This window comes from Mus musculus, chromosome 9 (genome assembly GCF_000001635.26).
Source record: "Mus musculus strain C57BL/6J chromosome 9, GRCm38.p6 C57BL/6J".
NCBI lineage: Eukaryota > Metazoa > Chordata > Mammalia > Rodentia > Muridae > Mus > Mus musculus.
The window spans coordinates 52,035,015-52,055,513 of NC_000075.6; the positions used below are offsets into that span (position 1 = coordinate 52,035,015).

Sequence of the window (20,499 nt, forward strand, 5' to 3'; positions counted from 1 at the left end):
GTCAGGGAAGGGAAGGTTAGGGAAGGTTAGGGAAGGTTAGGGAAGGGTAGGGAAGGGTAGGTTAGGGAAGGTTAGGGAAGGTTAGGGAAGGTTAGGGAAGGGAAGGTTAGGGAAGGGAAGGTTAGGGAAGGTTAGGGAAGGGTAGGGAAGGGTAGGAAAGGGTAGGGAAGGGTAGGTTAGGGAAGGTTAGGGAAGGGTAGGGAAGGGTAGGGAAGGTTAGGTTAGGGAAGGTTAGGGAAGGGTAGGGAAGGGTAGGTTAGGGAAGGTTAGGGAAGGGAAGGTCAGGGAAGGGAAGGTTAGGGAAGGTTAGGGAAGGTTAGGGAAGGGTAGGGAAGGGTAGGGTAGGGTAGGGTAGGGTAGGGTAGGGAAGGGTAGGGTAGGGTAGGGTAGGGTAGGGTAGGGTAGGGAAGGTTAGGGAAGGGAAGGTTAGGGAAGGGTAGGGAAGGGTAGGGAAGGGTAGGTTAGGGAAGGTTAGGGAAGGTTAGGGAAGGGTAGGGAAGGGTAGGGAAGGGTAGGAAAGGGTAGGGAAGGGTAGGTTAGGGAAGGTTAGGGAAGGGTAGGGAAGGGTAGGGAAGGTTAGGTTAGGGAAGGTTAGGGAAGGGTAGGGAAGGGTAGGTTAGGGAAGGTTAGGGAAGGGAAGGTCAGGGAAGGGAAGGTTAGGGAAGGTTAGGGAAGGTTAGGGAAGGGTAGGGAAGGGTAGGTTAGGGAAGGTTAGGGAAGGTTAGGGAAGGTTAGGGAAGGGAAGGTTAGGGAAGGGAAGGTTAGGGAAGGTTAGGGAAGGGTAGGGAAGGGTAGGTTAGGGAAGGTTAGGGAAGGTTAGGGAAGGGAAGGTTAGGGAAGGGAAGGTTAGGGAAGGTTAGGGAAGGTTAGGGAAGGGTAGGGAAGGTTAGGGAAGGGTAGGGAAGGTTAGGGAAGGTTAGGTTAGGGAAGGTTAGGGAAGGGTAGGGAAGGGTAGGTTAGGGAAGGTTAGGGAAGGTTAGGTTAGGGAAGGTTAGGGAAGGGAAGGTTAGGGAAGGTTAGGGAAGGGAAGGTTAGGGAAGGTTAGGGAAGGGTAGGGAAGGGTAGGGAAGGTTAGGTTAGGGAAGGTTAGGGAAGGGTAGGCTACGAAGGGTAGGGAAGGGTAGGTTAGGGAAGGTTAGGGAAGGTTAGCTTAGGTTAGGGAAGGTTAGGTTAGGTTAGGGAAGGTTAGGTTAGGTTAGGTTAGGTTGATGGCTCCTGAGGAATGATACCCAAAGTTCTCTGGTCATCCCATGTACAGGCAAAAGTGTGTAATCCCATCCCTCACCTCATATAGTCACAAATAGTACTGCCAATTTTTAGCTAAGTGTATGCTCATCCAGAATGAAGACGATGTCATCCCCAGGCAAAAACTGATAGTAATGCCTCTATGCTTAGGAACGGAACTCAAGAGCCTGAAGCAGGAAGACTGTAAGTTTAAGGTAAGCCTAGGCCTAACCTACTTCAAAGATCAAGACCCTACCTCAAAAAACAAAAACACACAAACAAAAGCCAAACAAACAAAATAAGTCACAAATAAACAAATAAAAAGAAAAACCTATACAAAGCTACAAAGCTAACCTGATTTGCAGTCACATTTGGGCCTAGAACTAAGATAAAACTAATAAATAATATATTTATATATAATGATATATTAAAACCACATATGTATAGATAAAAGAAAACAATCTGGGAAATGTCTTGAAAAGAATGAGTCTCGGGTCTCAGTCTCTCCGCAGTCTCTGTCTGTCTCTGTCTCTCAGTCTTTCTCTCTGTCTCTCTGTCTCTCTCTGTCTCTCCCCCTCACCCCCATCTCATGGCTTTAAATGATAGCTCAGGTTAGAGAAGCTACCTTTGGTCATGTAGTGGAAGGCCCATGTTGAGAGTGGAAGAGCACAAAAGTGGTGAAAGCTGATACAGGAAGCTCCAGCGCCAAGCTGCTTACCTGGTGTCCATTGCCATTCTACTGCTGTGAAGAGACATCATGACCAGACAACTCTTATAAAAGAAAGCATTTAGTTGTGGGTTTGTTTACAGTTTCAGAGGTTTAGTTCATTATCATCATGGCCCGGAGCATGGGAGCATGCAGGCTGGAGAACTAATTGAGAGCTACATTTTGATCAGCAAGCAGAGAGGAGATCAGGCCTGGCTTGAGCTTTTGAAACCTCAAAGTACACCCTACCGACACACTTCCTCTAACAAGGTCACACCTCCTAATCCTTCTCAAATAGTGCCACTTCCTGATGACTAAATATTCAAGTATATGAACTTATGGAAGCCATTGTCATTCAAACCACCACACCTAAATACCACTCTGAGAAAGGGAAAGTCAATATCTATTCAAAAAAGAAATAGGCTTTCTGTACAAATGAGTGTCATATAAGAAAAAAAAATAGCACAAAGTAGAATTTTATATGGTAGCTATGGATTTGGAAGTCGGGTCTAAGGTCAAGCTTTTTATCTTTATGGTATACTAACTCTTAAAGACTAGCACAGTGAAAACAAACACAACCCTTCCTAGTCAGTAGCTTGGCCTAACCCTAATGTTTTCAACCCAAATGAACATATGCTGCTAGTTGCAGTAGTCTTTACTGTGGGTCCTTGCATTTACACACTCACAGCTAAACATTAACATTGCAAATGGTGCTTAATGTTATAAAGGAAAGGTACACTGAGTTTTATACAAGGGCACTTAGCACGGTTTTGAGTTATGACTCAGATTTAGAGGACAAATAGCTGCCAGCAAGGTGAATGGGGTGGAGAGAGGTGGAAGATCCTTGCAGTCTGGGTGTGGTGTGGAAGTACATGTAATCTAATAATTACAGAAGGCCAGGGTGACTTGAGCTTGGATAGCAAATGCAAATCAATGATGAGTGATGGAAAGTCTACAAATGGGTCTGGAGGGAGCAGTGATCAAGGAAGATATGAAATCAGCATAATTGTTTCTCAACAAATTAACTATGAATGCAGTAATGAGAATAAATCAAATGGAACATAAGTGGACATGGAAAAACAGGACATTATTAATGGAGTCTGGAAGGACCCAGGTGGGAGTCATGCAGATAGCAAGACAGATGCAAAAGTTCACTCATTAGGAGCAGTAATAGGCTGTGATGTGTCTATGAGGAGAGGGTGTGAAGGATGGATCTTACCTCTTGCACTGAGATAGAGAGGAAGAGGAAGGATAGGTTTGAGTAAATCCCTCTCCAGTGGTCTTAGTTTCTATTTCTGCAAAATGGGTATCACTTTTCAGTGAATAGCTTCTGGTTTGCTTTATATAACTCAGTCATTTTTTTTTTTTAAACCAAGGAGTGGCCTGCTGTGAGTGAGAATTTCTTACAGGTAAACACATTGGTTATTATTTGCAATATAAAACATACCCTAAACTATAATCACTTAAAATGAAGCTTGGGGTTTTATTGTTGTGAAGGGACACCATAGCAAACGTCAAATGCATTCTTCAGATCTCCAAGTCTTTCAGCTTTGTTTACTGCAACACACTTTTTTCTCTTGGGTGTTTCCACTTTCTTTTAGTAGCTCTCCTCAGCAGGTTTCCCACAGCTCAGGCATCTCTAACATTTTGGAGTGTCCAAGGCAATCCATGCTTCACCTTCACAACTTCACAACCCTTGCCACATGCCTTGCTTCAGCAGCTTCCTTAGTCACAGAGGGAGACTCCATAACCTTCCTTTTCACTCTAAAGACAGAACCACGTGGCCAAAGCTGCCAAGTTCTGCTACTTGCTGGTGCTGGAACATGGCCTCCTTGTTCAATTACATCTTCACCAGTGTTCTGTTTTCAATGGTTTCTATCACTGCCTAAGGTTGGCTGACCTGGAACTTGCTCTGTACACTAGGCTGGCCTTGAACTCAGAGATCTGCTTGTCTCTGTTTCCTGAGTGCTTGGACTGAAGTCATCACACTTGGGCCTACGCTGTTCTTTAATTCTTTTTTACATGCTGGAAACCCAGCTGGGTGGGGTTCTCCCTGAGATCACTACTCCCTCTATTCCATTTACCATCACACTTTAAAAAAATCTGTTTATCTTCTTGAACACAGGACTCAGCTCCATTCCATTACCTGGTGCTCATTTTCTCCTCAAATTGTACATTTTGAATTTTTCCTTGTTCAGATTGCTTCATTGTATTATAAATCTGCACAGGAGTGAACACTATAACTACTCAACAGAGGTGACACTACGCTGTTTTGAGATTTTTCTCTGCCAATGCAACTAATTCAAAACTCTTCAATTTAGCCTCTTCCTGGGTTTTTGCAACCCCACTGAGCTGCCTCAAACAAATTTTGTGGACAAGGGCAAAAGTGGCCACATTCTTAGCCAAAATATCATAAGAACGGTCTCTAGGCCGCATACAAATATTCTTTTCCTCTGAAATTTCTTGAACCAGGCCTCCAATCATCCTCAGCACCACTGTCTTCCATGTTCCTACTAGTATGGCTTATTAATCCACGTCTAAAACACTCCACTACTTTCCTCCTAATTCAAAGTCCCAAGGTCCACATTTTTCCAAACAAAAACTTGATCAGGCCTATCACGGCAATACCCTACTTCTGGTACCAACTTCTGTCTTAGGGTTTTATTGCTGTGAAGAGACACCATGATCAACTCTTAAAAAGAAAAATGTTTAATTGGGTCTGTCTTACAATTTCAGAGGTTTAGTCCGTTATCATCACAGTGAGAAGTGTGGCAGCATACACACAGACATGATGCTGGAGAAGGAGACTGCCACAATAAGCCTAATTTGAACATATATGAGACTGCAAAGCAGGCCCATAGAATGACACACTTTCTCCAAAAGACCACACCTCCTAATAATGTCACTCCTTACGGGCTAAGCATTCAAACACATGAGTCTATGGGGGCCATTCCTATAACTATCAGAGAGCCACTAATTATTCACAATTTCTATAGGCCAGGAATTCAGGAGCAAGACAGCTGAGCAGTTCTGGTTCAGGGTTTTCTTGGGATGACATTCAGGCTGTGAGCTGAGGCTGTAGGCAATTTCTGACCAGTTTGTTCACATGATTGCTTGTGCAAGACCTTGGGTCTTCAATGGGGTCACCTTATTTGGATTGGAACCTCAAAAACTGTGAGTCAACAGAAATCCTTTCTTTGTAAGTTAATGGTCTCAAGTATTTTATTATAGTGATGGAAAGCTGACTGAAATTATTGGGTAATTAATAATATATTTCTTGTAGTTTTGGAGGCTGGGGATTCCTACCAAGGTGATAGCAGATTTTGTGCATGGAAAAAACTAGGTCTCTCTATTTCAAAGATGGTACCCTATAGCTCAGTGCCCTCATATGGCAGAAAGATAGAAGGGGAAAGAAAGATAAACTAATAGTGTAAGAAAGATTCTCAAGGATATTAACCCCAATCACGAGAACAGCACACTTACAGCTCAATCATTTCCTAAAGCTCCATCTCTTAATACTGCCATGTTGCCAATCAAATTTTAACACATAAATGGGGGTGCAGAGTGGTGTCAGATCACAGTGCATACTTTCAATCCTAGTTTAGTCTACCTGTTACCAAATAGAGGCCACTTAGGAAGCTCCATCTGTTAAAGAAAGAAGTACCAAATAACATGTGGAGAGATTTTGTTTATATTTTTTAAAGATTTATTTTTTATGTCCATGTATGTCCTCATGTGTATATGGATATGTCTACCGATGCACAAAGAGGTCAGAAGAGAGTATTGGATGCCCTGGAGCTGGAGCTTTAGGTGGTTGTTAGATGCCCAGTGTGGACACTGAACCCAAACCCAGGTCCTCTGCATGAGCAGCAAGTGCTCTTACCACTGAGCCATCTCTCCAGCCCCATATTTTAAAACACTACATTAAAGCTCTGACCTTCTGTACTTGGCATTTCACACAGTCCTAAGCACCCTTCCTCAGTAGTAAATAGTGCTTCTGTACAGAACCAAACAAATAAAAAGGAAGCCAAATGTGACCCAAGAGAGTAGCTGTCAAGAATCCTTAGTGCCAACAATCGAGAGATATTTATTTGCTTCGTTTTCTATCTTTCTCCCTCCCTCCCATAAGAGAAGGAAAGTATAATAATGCACAAAGCTTACAGAGTTAAGACAAGTCGCCATTTTGGTCTACAGCTATGAGATTTTTATGGATGGTGACTCTCTACATATATGTTCTGCATATATTTTAAAAGAATGTAATTTATTTGATAAATTCCATTGTTTATATGAGAATCAACCATTTTATGTCAGAGTGAGAGTTAAAGAATTTTACATCTTGAAGAAAGCTTTCTGATATTCTAGTTTGGCTCTCTTGCCAGATTGGAGAAAGCTAAGTACACACATGGGTGCATGCATAGCCACCTATGGATTTCTCACTTGCTTTGAGGCTGAGAGCACTGTTGATGAGATAATTGTTTGCTAATACTGTTGGAGACAAGATTCAGTGCTCTTTGAGACCTTTTTGAGTCCTAAAAACTGTGATATCTTTAAACAAAGTGTGGGAAAGGCCCCTGTGTTTTTTTCATTAATATTTCTTGCAAGCAGGTGACAGACTTGTCTGTAAGATGTTTCAGGGGCACTTTGTAATTGGTTGGTAGGGAATGGGAATAGAGCCAGGCTTGTTCATCCCTCTGTTAGCCTCTTTCTACTTAATTTATTGCTGACTTCTGAAACTTTATTGCCATATATTACAAACTATTGCCTTTACGACATAAAGAGGATTAAGTTATAACTTTTACCTTGTCTTTGTTTGACTAATAAGCTCATATCTGTGAACACATGAATTATGTACGTATGTAATTTGATCCTAAGATAGGGAGAAAATGAAGGTAGTAATAGACCTATGGTTTTCTGACTCTTACTTAGGCACAATAACCTTCATACTTCTATTGACTGCACTGAAATTTTATAGCTCATATCAGCAATTAACTTTGTGTGGTTTACTCAGTACACAGCATCAGTGATAAGATAGTTTTCTTTACTTTGTCTGAGTTTACTGAGGACTATTATATTGGTGAACACATTGAATATGTGAGTAGTGAGAGCTCTTGATAGTGCAGATTTTCTTAGCTGTTCTCTATATTCAGGCTTTAAAACTAGTAATATTTCTGCATTGTTACAGTTTTTAAAAGAATAGTGAATATTTTTTAATGAAAAACCAATTTAGTATATGAACATGCTCTAATTTGATATCTAGTATTTTTATTAAAATTCTTGGCTTAGACAAAGCTGTAATTTCCAAAAAAGTGGAAAAAACCACTTGTTTTAGCATGTGCATTTATTTAGCAAGCATTTATTTTTCTTGTTGTTATTTTGTCTTTTAAAGTAGGATCTCATTGAGTCCCAGCTGCCCAGAACTCCTGATGCTCCTGCCTTAGCTTCTCAAGTGCTGAGCCTGCACCTGGCTGTCTCGCTTTGTTCTCTTTTGCTACTTCCAGCTACTGAAATACATTTATTCCTAGATTCTCCATAGATATTTAAATGATATTTCCAAGCTGCCTAATTGATTTGATCTCTCAGTCCTTATCCATCTGAAACTGTTTATTTCTTCTTTTAGTTTTGCTTAAGTGTCTGCAGAAGGTAAGTTAAACCCCCTCAGTGGCGGCTCCTCCTTCCCCACGGCTTGGGGAATGGGGCTCTAGATCATTCCGCAGAGATTCAGTTTTCAGCAGGTATGGGCACAAGAATCATCTGTGTGCCTATAGATTAGTGAGCACAGTTAAGCATTGTGAATAGAGTCAGCACAGTCCATTCTTGATGAAGTTCTTGCCGTCCCTTTTCAAGCTCTCAGATCTCTATAGAAGGAGGGATCACCAGTGACCACCCATGATCATGGGGGGATGGTGCTACACCCGCATACAGTGTCACAGTCCAGCAACCACATCACATTTACAGAGTGACCTGAGTTCCCTTGTACTGAACAGAGAGTGATGGTCATAGAGCACAGAAAGGATCACGTGCTACAAAGCAATGGTAGGCAGGTTGATACAGTGCTGGGAGAGGCTGGTGGTCATTTCTGGGATCAGTCACCATCAGAAAACAGAGTTCCTCGAGGCTCCCTAGATCTGCTTGGCAAGTCTCAGTAGGAAAGTGGCCAACAGTAGTAGGAGTATCAAAGGCAAATTTTAGGACATCAAAGATTCCTGTAGGATATGATGGTGACCCTAGAAGGGTTTCCATGAAAACAAACTTTGCTCAGGTCCTCTTCAGAGTTACAATGCGGACAGTGTCACCTGTCCTGTTGAAGACAGACATAATATTCCATCTGAAAATGAAAGGTTCGTACTGTTCGTACTGTTATTCTCATACCCACAAGAAGCAACCTAAGGCAGGAAGGGTTGATTTGGGCTCCTAACTTGAGGGTGTAGTCCATGATGACATGGAAAGTTTAATGAGAGGAGCATGGGAACACACCCTCACATCTGGGTACATCAGTAATTCTCAACTTGTCAGTTGACCCTTTGTGTGGGTCAAACGACCCATTCACAGTGATTATGTATCACATATTTATAATTCATAACAGGAAGAAGCAATGAAAATAATCTTATGGTTGAGGGTCACCACAACATGATAAAGTATATTAAAAGGTCATAGCATTAGGAAGGTTGGAAACCACTGGGGTGGATGAGGAAGCAGAGAGAGGGTGAATACTGGCAATCAGCCTATTTTTTCCCGTTCCTTTTTGATAGGTTCAGGATTCTAGCACATGGGATATTGTCACCCACATTTGGTAAGGTCTTATCCTTTTCAAAGGATACCCGTGATACACCCAGAGGTATAGTCACCGATACCCTCCCTGTTTAATGCAATCAAACTGAAAATGGGTATTAAATAAAACAGCACTGTATTGGGTCCCTCTCTGCTGCTGACTGGACATTAAGGACCCTGGATAGTATGAGAGTTTTCCTTAGATTACGATAGAAATAAAGAACAACGCCAAATGGGCCCTGCTGCATTCTACCCAGGCCCAGGGTTGTACCATCTATAGTGGACTGGCCTTCCACATGAATTAATCATTAGTCAGGAAAATGCCCCAAAGACTTTCCCACAGGCCAAAATAACAGAGATATTTTCTCAGTTGAGTTTCCCTCTTCCTAGGTGGCTCTAATTTGTGTCAAGTTGACTAAGACTAACCAGTATGGGCCTCTTCCCTAAGTAGTGGTAAAAGCATTTCTTCATTGTTTGTATTTACCCTCTGGAAACTCATCAGAAACTCGAAAGTCACTACTGCATCTCTTCTTTCTCTTCAGTCTGTCCCCAACTCTTTAACAAATTCTAATACCTCCCCTGAATCCTTACCACCTCCCAAATTCAGGTGCTTCTGCCCACCCATGTGGCCTTTGTAGCCAAACTGTCTAAGGTGTCCCTTGTAAATAAATGTATTGTCCATTGTCACAGAATCACACGATCTACATCATTGCCTGATGTCTTACTAAAATATAAAGTGGATCATGTTATTCCTCTTTTCTCTCTAAATTTTAATTTTATTGAAAACAGATTTTTTTCATATAATATATTCTCATTACAGTTTCCCCTCCCCAACTCCTCCCATAGAAATCCACACCCTTTCTGTCTCTCATTAGAAAACAAACAACCATCTAAAGAATAATACTAAACTAAAACAAACTGGAATAGGGCAAAACAAGCAAAAGAAATGAGCCAAAGATATACAAGAAACATATATATGCAGAGAAGCATACACATTCTTATGCACAGGAATCCCAAATCCTATAAAAGCACAAAACTGAAAGCCATAGTACATACAAACAGGCACTATACAGTTAAAAAAAAAAAGATGGGAGTTTGTGTTCATTTCTGCTCTGTCCTGGGACCCATCTGAGCATACCTGCCCAGGCGTGTGCAGCCCTGAGCATACTGCCAGTCTCTGGGAGTCCTGTGTCTAGAAGGCCTCTCTGGCTCTTTCAATCTTTCTACTTTCTCCTCTAAACGGTTCCCTGAGCCCTGAGGGGAAGACTCTGATGGAGACATACATGCATTTAGGTCTCTCTCTGCACATTGTCTTGCTGTGATGCCTGTATTTGTTCCCATCTACTACAGGAGGAAACCCATCTGGTGATGGCTGAGCAAGACACGGATCTATGGGTATAGCAAGATCTATGGGTATAGTAGAAAATAAGAGTAATTTTGTAGCTACATTCCTTTAGCAGAACAGTAGTATTTGCTGTCCCCTAGGTCCTTTCTGGTGTCAGCTCTTGGTCATACAAGCAGTGTCAGGGATAGGGTCCATCTCTTGGAGTGGGCCTGAAATCCAATTAGATAGAGGTGGTCACTCCCACGTGGCATTCCTCTTTTCAATGCCTATGTCTTAGAAAGGAAAAATCCTGTACTGCTCAATTTACCTTTCTAACCCTCACTCCCCACCCCACCCACCCCAGGACATCAATCACATGCTGCTGCCTTTCCTGGCTTCTCTGAGGCAACTTCTACCTACCACTTTCCTCTCACCTCCTCTGGGAAGTTCTCTCAGAGTGAATTGCTCTCTTCTGTGTCTCCCTGGACACTGTGTGTAAACTTTTATTACAGCCATATTACACAGCACTGTTGGCTTTCCTCACCACCTAAACAGACGCAGGATCCCAGCCTCACTTAAACTAGCAAGAGGCCTAGAGCTTTGTCTCTAAAACAAGACAAGCAAAATAAAACAACAACAAAAACCCTTCATCTATAAATTATTTTCTTCATTTAATAAATACATTTTCTTCATTTCAGGAAGTACTTTTGCGTGTGCTACTGAGACTAATGCTTTAAAATTCCAGATTAAATTATAGTTGGAATTCCAGAAGTGACAATGAGCAAACATACTGTGGCAAGTCTAGTAAGAGTGTAGCATAGACATTTTGGCAATATCTCATTTTACATTTTTCTTTAGAGACAGGGTATCAGTATATAGCTCTGGATATCCTGGAACTCACTCTGTAGACCAGGCTAGCCTTGAACTCTGCTTCTACATCCCAAGTGTTTGCATTAAAGATGTGTGCCACTAAACCTGACTATGATTTTAAAACATCTTATATGCTATTTAAAAATATATCTTGACATCTATTGAATAATATCAGGTATCTTTCAAGAACAAGACTGTTTTAGGAAGTACGTATGGTTCTTTCCTCCCCTGAAGCTGAACTGTTTGGGATTAGGCTTTGGGTAGTGGAAGAGCATTTAGGTGCTCAGCAAGGAAATTCAGTTCTCAGCACCAGGAGGCACACATACCAACACCACAGCATTGAAGGCTTTGGGATATTTTGATTGAATATTCAATACTTCATTTAAAAGTGCTAATATCTGATGTGAAGATCAAAATAAAGCAACGGTATGTGTGTTTCCTCTTTGATTTTGTATCTAATAGGTATTACTGTGATGGAGTTTTTAGTCTATTCCAGAGTATTTTCTTCAGATGTGTTCTGAGCTGTGGACCCTCTGAACGACTGACTCTCCCACCAAACTGCTTTTTAAATATTTGTCTCTGTTTCCATTTTCCCATCCACAATGTTTGAGAGTACCCTTTTTATCTTAGCAGCTTGAATACTATCTTTTACTTAAATATTTACGAATATGATGGCAACTGAAATGCTACAACTTGGGTTGCATCTGCTACTGCAGGACATAGGATAAGATCAGAGCTCTTAGATTCAGACTTTTGAGTCAAACATGCCTTTGGGGTTGGCCATGGCTCTGCCATTTCCTAGCCAGGTTATACTGACAACTAACTTTTTTGAAGCTCCCCTTTATTCATTAGCTTCTTTTAATGCCAATAATAGCTTTTACCTTGAGCCCAGGGTTGTTGTAATCATTAAACAAGGCAGTCATGTGAAAGCACTTCACTGTTCTGAACATAAGACCACGAATGAATGCTTCGTTTTCAGTTGCAAAGTGTACCACCGACTTCCGACTTTAGTTTGATTAGTGTACTACTTGGGACTCCCATGACATTTTTACTGTCCCTATCTTTGTTGCACCCGTGGGGAGAGGGTCCACAAGTATTCAGTTGGTGGTCTCAGAGAACCACCTAAACCTGTTTTGGCTACAAAGCACACAGCTGGTTCCCATCCTTGAGGAATTTGCAATCTAAAGACTTCTGAGATTAACCTGGAGTCTCTGGGGGCTTTTTAATTGTTTAGTGAGGTCTCTTGAGGGTGAAGGTGGTAGCTCACTGAGGAGGAAGCTCAGAGAAAGGATCTGCAGAGTCCCTGGAAGAGCTACTGTCTCAGGAAAGGCAAGTCTAAGGCTTCCCTAAAGATGGCGTATTTGTCCTGTAAGAATTACGTACATTCGCGTTATATTTGTATTGACAGTTCGTTTACGAAAGAGGTATTGAGTAAACGGAACGCGGTAGGCAGGTAAGGATTGAACCATTGCTGTGTGTACAAGTGGCACCAAGTGTTACTCTAAATCCCAGCAGAAAGTACTGAGGGCAGGCAGCACCGAGGTAACCCCACCAGAACGCAGCCTCGGTCTCTCTCTCTAGCGAGTGGATACAGTGAGACTATGGTCAGACTGGTAACTTTTTCCAAGTCTAGAATAATTTAGGTTTGGCTGCTCTTTGGGCCCTACTTCCAACTTTTTTTTTCCTTTCTCAGCCTACTCCTTCTAACCGCCAAGGAAGGAGTATCCCTGCTAACAACAAGAACAAAAAACCTGATCGCATTATAGGGTCATACCCACTGGCGTTTTGAGGGAAGTTAAAAACACTGCAAAATTTAAAACCAACCAGCCTTTCTAGCTGGTTAAAAACCTGCACACATTAATGTTCTTTTTGTTGTAAACACTGGGCCCACTTCCCTCTCCTAGCCCGGGATCCTGCAGCCTAGCACCGAACTGCACCCTGGAGCGGCTGCCGAGGGGATCCCCCCTCCTCCCGGGAACAGCTCCACCTCGGGGGCGCTGGAAACGCCCTCCGTGAGTTCCCTGGCACCAGCGGGAGTTTCAAGTTTCCACTCGCGGGGCGGGGGCAGGCGGCGGGCGCGCGGCGAGCTTCGGGCCGCGCGGCTCCGCTTCGTTCACTGCGGGCTTCGGACTCGGGCTGGCCCGCGGCGTCCTCGTCCCGCGGGGAAAGCTTCGCGAAGGCCCCGCAGCGCGTATTCTCCCCCCAACCCCCGGCTGAGGCCCACTCGATTCCGCCCGGGGCGGCCGGGAGACACGCTCGCGGGGTTGGCGCTCGAGCCCCGGCCTCGCCCCGCCACTGGCGGCCCGCGGGAGGAGGGGGCGCAGGGCGGCCCCGCCTTCCCCCCCGAGGAGGCGCCGGGCGGCCATATTGCCGAGCTGTCTGCGGCGGCTGCGGCGCGTCTTCTCTCAGGCGGCTCAGGGCTCGCACCGCCGACTCTCCGCTCGTTCGCCGCCAGCCACGACGCCCCCGCCGAGCCGCGCCTCAGCCAGCCGGCGGCGGGCAGGGAAGGAGCCACTCATTTTCGGGGTAAGCCCTGCTCGGCGCGCTCCCCCGTCCCAGGCCCCGGGGGCCGCTCTCCCCGCCGAGGCGCTGAGGTGGCGGCCAGAAGTTGCCGGGCTGTGGCGCCGCGGCCCGGGGCCTGGCGCGCCTCACAGACGGACTCGCGCCTGGCCGCCCTAGAGGCGCCGTGGTCGTTAACGGCTGAGCCACGCCACTTACCCGGAGTCTCCCGCCGCGCCGTCCGCCGTCGGCCTGGCCGCCCCGTGCGTCGGGCGGTGCGGGTTCCCGCCGCCGTGGACTGGGCCCGGGGCTCGGGTCGGCGCGCCCTCGGGGGCCGCATGGAGCGTAGGTCGCACGCTCTCTCGCAACCCGGGGACGGGGACCGCGAGGCTAGAACTTCTCCCCCGGCCTCCCGTTTGAAAGTCGGGGTGTTGGATTACTAGAGAGCGTGCGGACGCGCGAGCCGCGGAAAGGCCGTCGCGTTGCCGGGTCCCGCCGCGCAAGCCCGCGAGGCCAGGCCCGGGCTCCCGGCCGCCCTTACCTGGGGCTGCAGTCACGGCCCGCGCCCTCCGGGCCCCCCGGCTTGCCCGCACCGCGGAGTCGCCTGGCGCACAGTGAGCAGACCCCACCAGGAAACTCAGCTTTTCTGCCTTTCGGGGCTCCCAAACTCCCATCGCCCAGCCAAGTTTGAAAGGGAGTAGTGCGTTATTTCAGTTGAATAGTCCGTTCCTACACAGATGTTTCTGTAAACGTTGCCAGGATTCTGGGTGGTTTTGTTTTTTTTTCCTCCCTCCCCAGAAGAGTGGTTATTCATTGGAAATGTGTTTTAAGAGGTCAAGTTTATAATTTTTTTTTTTAAAGTACAGTTGAGATTTTGTAAAAAGAGGTGTGAGGGAGATGCCCGGTTGGCTGTGCGGAGGCACCAAGATTTGCATGATGTAAATGTAAAAGCCGAAGATAACAAGGGTTTATGTGATAAAAGAATACTTGGACACTGCAATCTATTGTTGACCGAGCATCTTTTTTTTTTTAATAGAATACTTATAAGACTGTGACGAAGCACAGAATAAACAATTGCCTTGTTCATTTTGCTGCATAAATAATGGCTTAATCTGCTTGCCAAAACTGCCCCATCAGATCTGAAAAGAGAGCCTAATGTTTAGGATTGCGGGCTTTTTTTTAATCTTTAGAATTCTGTCACTTGCACCAGTGTGTACTTTATCTTTCATAATAATAATTTCTTCAAATATGACAAAATGCAGACTCCTTTTCAGATTGTCAGTATGCTGTGAAAAGAACCACAGTGGCTTTCATTGCATAGATCCCTTTGAAAACTGTATTTTGGAACATTACTCGGGTAGTCATTAGGAAGTCTTTAGCTTGTCTGCGTGAGGAGGAGTTGCCCTCTGTGGGCCCTACAAACTCATTTGCTCATCTGTAGCTTCACACGGGAGAGAATGGAGGAGGGGCTCAAGAGATGTTTGTAGAGTAGATTTAATAGATTTTGCTGTGTGGAAAAAACACATGAATCTTAATTTTGTGGGGATTATGATTACCTGGGTAATTACACAGCTTCATTGCAGCATTTCTGTGTAATGGGTGGGGACAACAGGTTTGCTGTCTCCTTCTCTTAGTAGCTGTTAGTAGTTGGGGGTAGGGGGGATGGGAGATAGGTGCACCAACTGAGTTTTGTTCCTTGCTTCACCATTCCCAAGAGCAGAATGTATTTTTATTAACTGGTTTTTAATCTCTGGTGACTGGTTGGAAGACTTATTTTCACTTTTTCAATCTCTTAATATAAAATTATGTGCAGTCTAGTATAGTAGATCTGAAATGTTGAGTGATGATGAGAGTTCAGAGTTTTCACTTAAAACTTAACACACTTTAAATTGAGCCATTTAAAAACAGGGTGGCAAATCTTAACTTTTTTCCCTAAGGACCAGGGCTTTTAAAATATTGTTCCATTGAGGTAGAGAAGGCTGAGCTGTGTTGTTAAAGCATATCTGTAGGGTATAGGCAACAGTTTTCTGTTATTGGTGCAGCCTGGGAGATTAAGTCACTCTTCTTGGATAGCTTGGGTCTCTTATTGCTGCAATCTGGGAAATAGGAAATCACTCTTGAATGACTTGGGCTCCCTGCAAATCAAAAGTTGGCTGGTACTACTCTACCCTGTTGACATCCCGAATTGGGAGCTGGCTTAAGTTGCTGCTCTATAAGGTTATTTTAAGTTTCTAGACCATAGGAGTCACTAGAGGGTGTTCTGGGAAAGCCCTGACTTCAGACTCCAATAGGAAGCTCATCCAGTCTGACCTCAGAGAGTTATTCTTTTCTATCTCTCGTGTGTTTTACAGCTATCCTCTCTGTCGCATTCATTAAGTTTCTATGTGTTTCTTAGTATTTTTATGGATGTATATTTTAAATCATTAAAAATTATAAAAAATCATGTACTACATTGGTAAAGTTATAACACCCAGAAATATGTAAAGTCATAGAGTAAAAGGCTTGTCTTCATGCCCAAAACTCTGCAGTCCTGTCCATGGCCCATTTTTCATAGTAATTGCCTTGTGTATAGAATGTGGCAGGTAGTGTTCCTGCAAGGATGAGCATACCCTATTCTTATCTATGGGTCTCAAGTCTGTTAGTATAAGGTTGTGCTGTAGCAAACCTTGACATGGGATTACTTATATTAAACAGCAAGTATATTATATATTTCAAATTCTCATCATCTCAATGTGTACTGGCTAGTTTTGTGTGTCAATTTGACACAGGTTGGAGTTATCACAGAGAAAGGAGCTTCAGGTGATGAAATGCCTCCATGAGACCCAGCTGTAAGGCATTTTCTCAATTAGTGATCAAGCGGGGAGGGCCCCTTGCTTCCCCTGGCAAGCTGAGCAAGCCAGGGGAATCAAGTCAGTATAGTAGCACCCCTCCATGGCCTCTGCATCAGCTCCTGCCTCCTGACCTGCTTGAGTTCCAGTCCTGACTTCCTCTGGTGATGAACAGAAACATGGAAGTGTAAGCTGGATAAACCCTTTCCTCCCCAACTTGCTTCTTGGTCATGATGTTTGTGCAGGAATAGAAATCCTGACTAAGACACCATGAAATTAATGGAATTTGCTATACTAATTTTCAGAAGTATTGATTGTGTAAGTACATTGGTTTATGATTAGTGGTTAGGTTTACTTTTTTCCTTTCTAAAGTATAGTGCAAATTCTCAGTAAAAATTTGTAAACACATCTCACACACACATAAGCATAGAATGTCTTTTGAAACAGGTTTATTATTTATAGCAGCATTTATATGTATTTTTTTTTTAAACCTGGAAACTATTTAGAAAGGAATAGTTGTCTATGTGATTAATTTCTTCTGTCTTTAATAGTAGACTCTAGCTAGTAACCAGATTAGTGGAAAAGGTGGGGGTTATATGGGTTTTCTCCACACTAAACAACAATGTGTATAACAGTGCTTGCAAATTCACCAATTTAAAATAACTAGAATTTTTGTTTTTATTTGTATTGAGTCAGGGTAGCCTTGGCTGTCCTATACCTTGCTATGTAGACCAGGCTGGCCTGGAATGCACTGAGGTTTTCTGCCTCCAGAATGCTGAGATTAAAGGTATAAGCCACCATACCTTTAAATAACATAGTTTTGTTGAGTAGGTATTTGCTATAAATTTGTGTATGAGTAAGCTTTGTCTTTTTCCTTATAGTTGACCTTTTAAGTATAATTCTAAATTTATATGTATTAAGTTTTATGTATGTAAACACTGTCACTAAATTTGTACATCTAGTGAGTGATATAACCAGACAGTGCTGACTACTTTTCTTTATGCTTTCTCTACATTGGAAATAATAGAGTAGTAAAGTTAATTTACTTGGAAAGATTGGGAACTGTTTTGTGTATTAGCCAGTTAAACCCAGCAGGCCAAATCCAGCCTGCTCACATTTTTGTAAATAAAGCTTTATTGGCCAGGCAGTGGTGGCCTTTCATACCTTTAATCCCAACAGGGATTGGGAGGCAAAGATAGGCGGTGAGGGAGGGCAGGTTGGTCAAGGCTACATGGAGAAACCCTGTTTTGAAAATCCCAAAATTAAAAACTTAAAAGTTTTATTGGAACTTGTCCATGCTGATTGTTTGTCTGTGGCTTCTCTTGAGCCATGATGGCAAACCATATGACTTACAAAACCTGAAATAGTTCTTTGCCTTTCTGCAGAGAGAATTAGCTTTCCTCCAGTTTGAAAGAAAAACAACAAACAACAACAAAAGCTCTACTGTATTGAAAGAATGTTTTAAACTGGGCCTTGTGGTACAAATCTATGATCCTAGCTGCCCTTGGATGAGGCAGGGGATTGCATGTTCAAGGTCAGTCTGGACAATTTAGCTCTCCATCTCAAAATAAAAAAATAAATAAATACAGGGCAGCAGATAGAGGTCAGTGATAGCGTACCTAATAGGATCCAGTCCCCTCGGTGGGGTGGACATGGGTACGGTTTTACATACAGTACAAAGGAGTACCACATTAGTATTTTCTCTGAGAGTGGGGGGTAACTAACTTTATAAATTGTACTACTAGTAATTGATATTCTAGAGGATTTTTTTTTTCTCTAAATTTTAGTTACTTCTAAACTTAGTTATTATTGGCTTTCAGGACCTTAAATGTTTCTTTTAACTTTTAAAAAGTTGAAATTAAATAAGAGATTTGCTACAAGTGAATTTGTAAGGTTTTGAGTCTTTACATCATTTAAGATACACTGAGTGAAAGTAATAGTAAATTCTCAACTCTGGCCTGGGGCCTTCTCCATTAGCTTAGACTAAGATGGTTTTTTCCTTTGGTTAGTTGTAGGATGAGTTGAGTACCTTGTCTTGATACAAAGTATCAAAGGGAATAGGGGAGGATTCGTTTTCAGAAGCTTCTCCCAAGAGGTTTTCGCCTTGGCCAGGATTGTAGCATGTTCTATATCTCCTACATTTGCCATTGCTGATCAGATTGTTTTCTTTTGATTTTGTTCCATTATTTTCCTAGTAATATACCAAATGCATTGAATTCTTTTGTCCCCAAGTGGAAAAAGAGCCAAAGTGATCTGTCATATATTAGTAATGCTTAAATGAACATGCAGCTAACATTCTTGGTTCAGAACTTAAATTATAATATGAAAAACATTAATTGCTGTTAAAAATGCTTTATTAAATTATTCTACAGGACTAAATCCAGCCTCCTGCCAGGTTTTACAAGTAAAGTTTTTTTTGAATGATTGCAACATAAGACTATGGCTTATGAAATCTAACATGTTTATTTACCTGGCCCTTTACAGAGAAAGTTTGCTGAACTTTTTTTTTTAAAGTGTCAGTCATGTATCCAGGCAATTGTTACACTATGGTACACTATGCATTTAGGATGGAAGAGATCCTGAGGTGTTGACAGTGTAAAAAAACACGTGCCATACTGAATATCTTAAAAGTGTATTAAGTGGGATTATGGAGTATGTCAGCTGGAATTAGTATTAGTGTATAAAGTTCAAAGAATTCTCTGTGATGTCAATTCTGGATATTTCTTGCTTTCTATTTTTTTAAAATTTTAAATATTCCTGTTTCTGTAAATTAATAATCTTTGAATAAAAGACAGGTGGAGTAGATGTATTTGTCCTTAATAAAGAATCCCCCCCTTTATAAAATGGACAATGAAGCTGTACAGCATCTTAGGGTTAATTGACAGTGTCTTTTCAAGTGTGTTATGTCTGTAGGCTAATATGTCTGAGGATAGCTATGTGCATCCCAACACATCTATAGATGACAGTGCCATGTTGAAGTGTCAAAAGTTGGACACTCATTGTAGGGGGGAATGGATTGAATTTTCTTCGATGTCATGAGAACTGATACTTAAATTTTTTAGGTTCTATATTTAAAGAAACTATACAAACTTAGTTTGGTTTTAAGTAGAAGTGTATATATTGGAAAGATTACTATATGTACCTCAAACAAGCAGCATGATAATTATAGTCATTATTAAATGTGACATTTAATTCTTTAATTCAATAAAATAACTGAAATGGTTTTAGAACAAGATATAGTAAGCTTTATTATGTTTGTGTTTGTTGTCTCATTGATTCTTACTAGCTTGGCCATTTTATAACATTAAGATGAAAAGAAAATGTTGTCCTTGAAAAATAACAGCTAAAGTATTACCTATAGCCTAGATCCTCATCAAAAGCAACAAAACCCTGCTACTGCTAAATAATGTCTAATGTCTCAAAAAATATAAGGTGTAGAGATATTTGTGAATACAATGTTGAGTCTTTGGTTCTTTACTGCTACATGAGTCTGCTTTTCTCTTCCCATTTCTAACGGCATAAAAATGTTTGTTTTATATTTATTTATTTTATATCTTAGTACACTGTCCCTGTCTTCAGACACAGCAGTAGAGGTCATCAGATCCCATTACAAATGGTTGTGAGCCACCATGTGGTTGCTGGGAATTGAACCTAGTCAGTCTCTTAACCACTGAGCCGTCTCTCCAGTACCTAAAAAAATGTTTTCTTAAATGTAAAATGAAGAAGTTGAACTGGAGATGGCTGTCTTACTTACATTTTAGCACATATTTACAAATGATGCTTCATTTGTCTTTCTGACTACCTTAGTAACTATATATTTAAAAAATATTTTAGGTCAGAATTGAAATTCAAGATAATATGTTATTTTAGTACCATTTTACACTTGTTTTAGAAATTAAAATTTTCTCAACTTGCAAATATTTTTTTAAAAATATCTTTAAAACATAGACTACTACCACATGAATACGTCTTAGATATCTTTAGAATTACCTATCAGTTTACAGCTTTGATGATGGTAGAGGAGAAAGCTTTCTCAGCTTTTGTTGTCTGGGACTGGCTTGCCTAGGACTGCATGAAGAAAATCGAATAGGACCAGCAGAACCTAAACCCAGGCTGTGAAGGACTCTGACCTCACTAACTAGTTCCATGCCTTCAGGCAAGCCTCTTAACCACTTCTTCCTTTCTTTTTAGAGGTATAGGAGTTAGGAGTTGGAATACTAAAGTAGGCTGGGGAGAAGGCAGGCAGTTAGGAGAATTAGACCACGTCTGTAAGTGCCTTT

At 42.2% G+C, this 20,499-nt stretch overlaps 1 protein-coding gene and 1 pseudogene across 4 annotated transcripts in view; one reads left to right on the forward strand and one right to left on the reverse strand.

Moving 5' to 3' along the window:
• Positions 1-13,691, reverse strand: part of Gm6981 (predicted pseudogene 6981) — a 46,645-nt pseudogene extending 32,954 nt beyond the window's left edge. The window contains exon 1 of the transcript NR_023357.1: positions 13,611-13,691. The product of NR_023357.1 is annotated as a predicted pseudogene 6981 (transcript). The remainder of the gene's footprint in view (positions 1-13,610) is intronic.
• Positions 12,136-20,499, forward strand: part of Rdx (radixin) — a 41,589-nt gene continuing 33,225 nt past the window's right edge. For 2 of the 3 annotated variants that reach the window (NM_009041.3, NM_001104617.1), the window contains exon 1: positions 12,927-13,418. The gene's annotated coding sequence lies outside the window, so the exon portion shown is untranslated. Of the gene's footprint in view, positions 12,222-12,926; positions 13,419-20,499 lie in introns of those variants that run through there. The other variant, NM_001104616.1, reaches the window with a different exon arrangement.